The 8,007-nt window shown below is 39.1% G+C and overlaps 1 non-coding gene across 1 annotated transcript; it reads right to left on the reverse strand.

The window, feature by feature from the left end:
• Positions 1-630: 630 nt before the first annotated feature.
• On the reverse strand, positions 631-704 carry TRNAG-ACC (transfer RNA glycine (anticodon ACC)). The gene has a single exon. It is a non-coding gene; the product is annotated as a tRNA-Gly (tRNA).
• Between the last annotated feature and the right edge of the window lie 7,303 nt (positions 705-8,007).

An 8,007-nucleotide genomic window follows, 5' to 3' on the forward strand; every position in this document is an offset into this window, starting at 1 on the left:
TAATAATGGGTACATGTCATTATACCTTTGTCCAGATCCATGCAATGTACAACACCAAGAGTGAACTCCAATGTAAACAATGGACTTCAAGTGATAAAGATGTATCAATATAGTTCCTCATTGTAAAAATGTACCCCTCTGGTAGGAGATACTGATAATGGAATAGGCTATACACATAGGGACAGGGAGTATATGAGAAATCTCTGTGCTTTTCCCTCAGTTTGGCTGTGAACCTAAAACTGTTCCCACAAAGTCTTAAAAAACTTAAAAGTCAATCTTGAAAGAAAAATAGAGGTAGACTTTGCTTCTTGGTGAAAAAAAAGTTCATTTGGATCATTAAGCAGAGAAATTATGAACTTTGGGAAAATTACCTAGTAAATACTAGGTATTTATGGAGTATTAATGAGTAATTAAGATAAGAAATGCCAAGATAATATCATTTCCTTTTTTTTTAAACTAGGGTTTCTAGATTGGTGGTAGATAAAATAAAAACCAAATGTGCAGTGTACCTTGAACTGAATCAAAGTATTTGATTCAAATCTTTCTTTTTTTTTTTAAATAATTGCCTTTATTATTGTTTTGTTTCATTTTTGGAGGGGGGAGATAATTAGGTTTACTTATTTATTTTAGAGGAGGTACTGGGGATTGAACCTAGGACCTCATGCATGGTAAGCATGTGCTCTACCACTTGAGCTATACCCTCCCCCCCTCAAATCTTTCTTTTTTAATTGAAGTATAGTTGATTTACAATGTTGTGGTGTTTTCAGGTGTATAGCAAAGTGATTCAATTATACATATATATATTCTTTTTCGGATCCTTTTCTGTTACAAGTTATTACAATGTATTGAATATAATTCCCTGTGCTATACAGTAAGACCTTGTTGTTAATTTATTTTATATATGTTAATTTATTTTATATATAGTAGTATATATTTGTTAATCCCAAACTCCTAATTTATCCCTTTCTTCAGCCTTTCCCCTTTGGTAACCATAAATTGGTTTTCTATGTCTGTAGTCTCTTTCTGTTTTGTAAATAATTTCATTTGTATCATTTTTTTTAGATTCCACATAAAAGTAATAACATGGATATTTGTCTTTCTCTGTCTGACTTACTTAACTTACTATGATAATTTCTAGGCCCATCCATGTTGCTACAAATGGCATTATTTCATTCTTTTCTATGGGTGAGTAGTATTCCATTGTATGCATATGTGTGTGTGTTTGTGTGTGTGTATATATTCCATTGTAAAATATATATTACATCTTCTTAATTCAATCACCTGCCAATGGACATTAGGTTGTTTCCAGCATGTCTTGGCTATTGTAAATAGTGCTGCTATGAACATTGGGGTGCATGCGTCTTTTTGAATTAAAGTTTCCTCCACATATATGCCCAGGAGTGGGATTTCTGGATCATATGGTAACTCTAATTTTAGTTTTTTAAGGAAAATCCATACTGTTCTCCACAGTGGCTGCACCAATTTACTTTCCTATCAACAATGGGAATTCTTCATTCTTTTCTCCACACTCTCTCCAGCATTTATTGTTTGTGGACTTTTTGATGATGGCCATTCTGACCAGTGTGAGGTCATACCTCATAGGAGTTTTGATGTGCAGATTCAAACCTTTCTTGATAGGCTCATGGAAAAGATGATGAAATGTTAATAGACTAATAATACAGATATTAATGTAAATTGTTTGGAGAGATGTTCCCCATTGGATATGCAGTTGAAGCATTTTTTTTTCTGGCTACAAAATGTCCTCAAATATGAAAGATACTAATTTTTTAAATTTTTATGGGAATATAACTTAGGTCAGGAGGCCTCAAATGGAGTCATTGCAGTGAATTTATGCATATATATAATCGTCAGATGACTGCGTATTTTCCTATTTCATCATAATTTTCACATCTTCATCACAGTTAGTTCTGCTAAGTAGGGGTTGATGGGGGAGAATCAGAGGGAATTGAGATTTTTATCTTGCCTTGGCCTGCATTTCACGGCACCCCGCGTTCTCCTTGTTAGATGTATTATAACAGGTAATGCTTTTCCCCACATCCTGAAATATCTCTTCTGAAAACAGGACCACCTGGGGACACCTGCTTTCTCTTTTTACAGGTTCTGATGAGAATGAACTTTGATGGCACATTCTCTATTTCTGTGGATGGTTTTTGTGACCCAGTTGCTTCCGTTGCTTTGATGTTGGGCATTTGATCTTGAGTAGTGCACCTGTATGCAGAATCCTTGGTGCATGGGGCTTTCTGAAACCTTCACCTGGGTAGTTGTAGTTTATGCAGACAAATAAGAGTCACAAATGAATGGAGCCCCCAAAGTTCCCCACTTGCCTTTCTGATAAGAGCCCACCTGTTTAGCAGGGAACGTCGTGGGGAGATTGCATTGGGATGGACCTGGAGAAGATGTTGCCTGACAGTCAGGAATTTAGCTCATTGTAGGTTTAGTTCCCATGCTTGTCCTTGCTGGAAGGGGACAGTGCATCAAGAGGCCATTAAGTCCCATGAGCCTCTGTGAGACATGTTTTCTGCAACCCTGGGCTCCCAGGATGGACATGGCCTTAATTGTGCAACCCTCCTCTCAGGTTCCTACTTTTCTATTTGCCCCTCAATTGTTTTTCAACTTATTCATTTGTTACTCTTGCTTTCCAATCTCCTAAAAGATAGGCCTGGTCCAGGAACTGTCTTTTGGTCCTTTTCCATTGGCCAACCCTCCGCTTTGATGGTCTTGTCTAAACTCAACTCTCTCACCATCTCCTCTGTGAGCATGAGCCCCAACTCCCCTTTCTAGCCCTGACCTCTCCTGATCTCCACACTTACAGTTTGAATTGCCCGAGTAGCTTGGCAGAACATCCAACTTAACAGTTCCAAAAATTAGTCTTTGCTCCCATCCTCTGAACTCTCAAAAAGAAAAAACTTACATTTCCAATTTTTTTTTAAATGTTAGAAGTGACATCACTAATGCTATATTCCCATTCATTAACCATGAAATCTCAGGTCTGTTTTTTGTTTGTTTGTTTACTTCTTTGTCTTCAACTATGTTGCCTACAACAATACACTTTACTTTTAAAATGATGTATATGTCTGCCCCTCTTGTGCATTCTAAAGCTGCTCTGGAGCTCAGGCCCACTTTGCTTAGGCTGTTACACTGGTTTCCGGCTGGATCCCCTCCAAGGCACGCCCTCCACTGCTGCAATCCTGATTCTTAAAGTGCAGGAATAATCCCATCACTTTCCTACTTGTAACCCCGAATGTCTTCTCATAGTTTACCAAATTCAATGTAAAATCTTGTCTGACATCTTGAAAGCCCCCCTCCACCTATCTTAAAGATTTTTTTCTTTTTAATACATTTTTAAAGACTACTTTCCATTTACAGTTATTATAAAATATTGGCTATATTCTCCATGTTGTACAATATATCCTTGAGCCCATCTTACACGCAATAGTTTGAACCTCCCACTACTTCATCCCTCTGTTGCCCCTCCCCTCCTACAGGGAGCAACTAACTAGTTCTCTCTATCTGTGAATCTGCATATTTTTTGTTATATTCACTAGTTTGTTTTATTTTTTAGATTCCACATATAAGTGATATCATACAGGATTTGTCTTGTTCTGTCTGACTTATTTCACTTAGCATAATGCCCTCAAAGTCCATCCATGTTGCTGCAAATGGCATAATTTCATTCTTTTTTATGGCTGAGTACTATTCCATTGTGTATATAGACCATATCTTCTTTATCCAGTCATCTGTTGATGGACATTTAGGCTGTTTCCATGTCTTGGCTATTGTAAATAGCGCTGCTATGAACACTGGGGTGAGTGTGTCTTTTCAAGTCAGAGTTTTCTCCAGGTACCTGCCCAGGAGTGGGACTGCTGGATCATACGGTAACTCTATTATTAGTTTTTAATGAATCTCCATACTGTTTTACACAGTAGCTGCACCCAGTTACATTCTCATCAACAGTGTAGGAGAGTTCTCTCTTCTCCACACCCTCTCCAGCAATAAATACATTTATTACAGGTCAACAAATACATGTCTTTCTTTCTTGGTAAGTTTCTCAATTTCTCCAAATCACAATTTCTTCGAAGACCAAAAGAATGTTTTGAACACGATGGTCCCTAAAGTAACATTAACTCTCTAAATTGTGATTCCTATCTTTTGATGACGATCACAATCTGTCTAATGCTATTATTTGTATACTTGCATATTCTCCTTTATACTGTAAGGTTCTGTGGAATAAAAGCCACATTTCTCATCTCTGCCCTGCCCTGCTTTGCAATATGCTTGCTACACAGGTGAACAGATTCAATGCTTTGCATTTCAAGGAGGTCAAGAGATATTTAAACTTCTCCTCTGCTTTTGCGTCCTGGGTTTTCTTGCCTTGACTATAATAATTTAGGCATATGCACTTGATTTCTATCAAGAATGAATCTGAATTCCTTCTAAAAATTAAATTATTTAGTATATATTAAACACTACAGTGTTAATGGCATCTATTGTTGTTTTAGCATGAAAGAGTGTGACGGGTGAGCAGTGGAAATCAATATTCCATCAGAATCAGTGGCATTTTTAAGTTCCCTTCAGAAGTGTTTTGATAGTTCAGTGTGTTAATGATACCAGTGGTTCTTTAATATGCATAAGAGAGCCACTGCAATGCAATGTTAGCAAAGAAAAAGCTTTATTGGAAAGAAGTCAACACATATAAGTTAATTACTCTGAGTCCTGAAGTGCAAAGATGCCAAAAGAGATCATGTTTTACATTTAAGGATTTTAAGAATTGTAGCTGAAATTTAGTCTGCGGATAGGAGGCTGTTGAGGGATTTGACTATTTCTGGAAATCCGCAGAGGCATGTAGAGATATTCTCTGATATTGAGTAAAGATTTTCCCTGGAGGAATTCAAGAAAGAATTAATTACTTAAGTTGAAGCAGGAAGAATGATGGCTAGCTATCAGGAGGAACTTGAGAGCTCTCTGAAGTCTAATTTATAAAGTGTTAGAAATAATATTAGAAAAAGGACGTGTGTAGTCTCTTCGTTGAAAATGAGAAGGTTGCTATCTTTTCAGTCGTGTTTATGCAAACGGGTCACAAACACAGACTACCTCCGCCACGTGGACAGACATAAAATACGGCTTAATAGAGGGAAAGGTACTGATAAAGAAGTCATTACCCCCTGACTGAGGCTGGCGTCGTTTGCAGGCTCCATGCCTAACAGCCCAGATGAGTTGCTCCTCTTTGGTGCCGTGCACTTTTATGGGGTAAGGGGTCAGGGAGCATCTCCATCACCACGTAACAGTGGAGGCTCCTTCCTGAGCAAGTGGCCTCCTTACAGCAGGGTAACCTGTGAACCCAGTGGCTGCAGCCAGCATTCAGCTGCCCTAACTTTCCCTGCAGAACCTGCTGTCCAATGGGCCACTGAAGGGGGAGGTGGCCAGTGTGCTCCTCCTTGGCTAGTGCCCTGGCTCCTGGGGGTCATTACATCTGCACACTTCCATCAGCATCAAAGGCCCCAGGCTGTGGTGATTCCATGGTGTCCTTGTGAGCATGGATTCTGCAGCATGATCTGGGAGGGAGGCACCATTCAGATCCCACGCCAGACTGCCAGTGCCAGCCCAGGTGGAGCAGACCTGCTGCACTTCTCTCTCTCAATGATTAAAACCAGAAGCTTTGGACAAAATAAAAAGAAACCACCTGAATACTGACCAGCAAGCAAATTGGAGAAGTCAAAATGTAAAGAATGGCTGGGTTTATGGGGCTAAGTTTTCTCCTTCCTTCCTTCCTTCCTTCCTTCCTTCCTTCCTTCCTTCCTTCCTTCCTTCCTTCCTTCCTTCCTTCCTTCCTTCCTTCCTTCCTTATCTCCTGGTTTTGATCCAGGCATGGACAGGACCAAGTGGAAGCCAAACTAAAAACTCCAAGAGAAACCATCTTTTTACCCAACGGGCCAGCAAAGTGGGTCACTGTGAACCAGAAAATGAGGAATCTCTATTTTTTTTTCTTTTCCCCCTCCAGCTCTCCTGAGGCCAGCCCTAGTTGCAGAACTGAATTGCCATTGCCGATTCCCATTACCGAGGAACTGGTGACAATGAAATACGTCATGTTGCCTGTGGTGATGGTGGGTGCCTGACATCCTGAAAATCTGGACAGAGGAACTTGGAGAAGGGCAGAAAAGTCACCTGTTGTACAAAGAATGGAAGGTGGACATCCTGGTTATTTTTTCTGTCTCTGTTCTCTTGAAACTTCATACCAAGGGGGACTCCCCTTGCACAAGTCACACAGATTGCACAACAGCATGAGGGACTAAAACTCTAAGAGAATCCAGTTTTTTTTGGCCAGAGGAACCAGGGGTCTCTGGGAGCCAGAGAGCATGGGACAAATTCCAGAGAGTAGAGAGCTAACTGACGTAATTCGTAGGCTGCCTCCCAAATTGAGCATGCACAGAACCAAAGAATACAAACAGCTTTGAGAACTAAATTATGAGATGAGTCACCGTTCAAATCCCAGACCAACCTCTGAGTGGCTCAGACGTGGGGCAGACATGAGAACTAAGCCAAGACTTTGCAACTTAACTGATGTCGCATCCATGTTGGTTCCCAACCTCTGGGGCTTCATGGGTGAAATCTGAAACTGGCCCCTGTACACACAGGGCAAGGAGAGACCCAAGAAAGGGGCAGAGCAACCCAGATTGGTAGGTGTCAGGGTGACTAAGCAAGAAAACTTAATTCTAAAGCTTGTCTTGGGCAGCCACAAGATCACCCACCCACCGAATCTCTGCACCTTTTATCAGAATCACAGAAGTATATACAGAGGTCTTAATGGGGGGGTCAGTCAAGTACAACATCCTGATGGTTTCAGCCAAACATTACTCTCTCAAGGCTGCATCCTTGAAACAGCTCCCAGTGTGGGAACAGTGAGAACGTTCATCCCAAGGACCTGGGAGGGGTGAAGAGCCTCTGATTATTGCCTGGGTCCAGCTCAAGGGTCAACCACTGATTACGTCCTTTCGATGTCCTCCTCCAACAATACAGAAGAGGAGCCAGGATTTTGATCACCCGTGCAAACCATAAACAAACAAAATCGACATTCTTCCGAGAATTTTAACAGGATCCAGAGTTTCAAACACAATGTTCAAAATGTATCTCCAGGATAAAATGCAAAATTACCTCACATACCAAAAATAGAATTCAGTTTTCCAGGGGAAAAGACAATGAGCGGATGGAACCTTTAAGATGATCTTCACGTTGGAATCATCAGGCAAAACCTTACAGTAGCAATTATAACCATCTTCACTGAGACAAAGCTGAGCACGTCTTGAGATTAAAAGCTAGACGTTCTCATGAGAGACAATTTTGTGAATTTTTCCTATATGTTTAGAAAGACATATATTTTGTGTTCATTGGTTATCATGTTCTGCATGCATCGATTAGACTGTGTTTTTTACATTCTTTAAACCTCTGTATCCTCACTGTTTTTTTTTGCTTGCATTTTATAACAATTTCTTAGAGAGATTTGATGACTTTAGATAGTATTTACAGTTTCCTGTGATTCTATCAATTTTGAATTACAAATTTCAAGCTCTATTAAGTGTATATAAATTTAATATTTGATATCTTATTTAGAGATTAAATGTTTATTAGTATGAACTCACTCTCTTTATCCTTAGTAAATATTTTATAATTAAAGTCTACCTTTTATATTAATACACAATATTATATAAGTATATATTTTACATATTAAATATGCAATATAACTATCTCTCTTTCATTTAGAATCTGCCTATTGAGGGTTTGGGGTTTTTCCTTTGTTTTTCACTTTAAATCTATCTGTATCTTTCTATATATGTCTGTTGCAAAGAGCATATAGTTAGAATTTTTAAAATTCAATGACAACAATATATTGCATAATTTTGTCCATTTTAAAGTTTTATTAATAGAAATAGAATGTGCTTTTTTGCTCAGCATTGATTTCTGAGATCTTTTCAAAGTGACATGTGACAGTAG

Source organism: Vicugna pacos, chromosome 8 (genome assembly GCF_048564905.1).
Source record: "Vicugna pacos chromosome 8, VicPac4, whole genome shotgun sequence".
Classification (NCBI taxonomy): Eukaryota; Metazoa; Chordata; class Mammalia; order Artiodactyla; family Camelidae; genus Vicugna; species Vicugna pacos.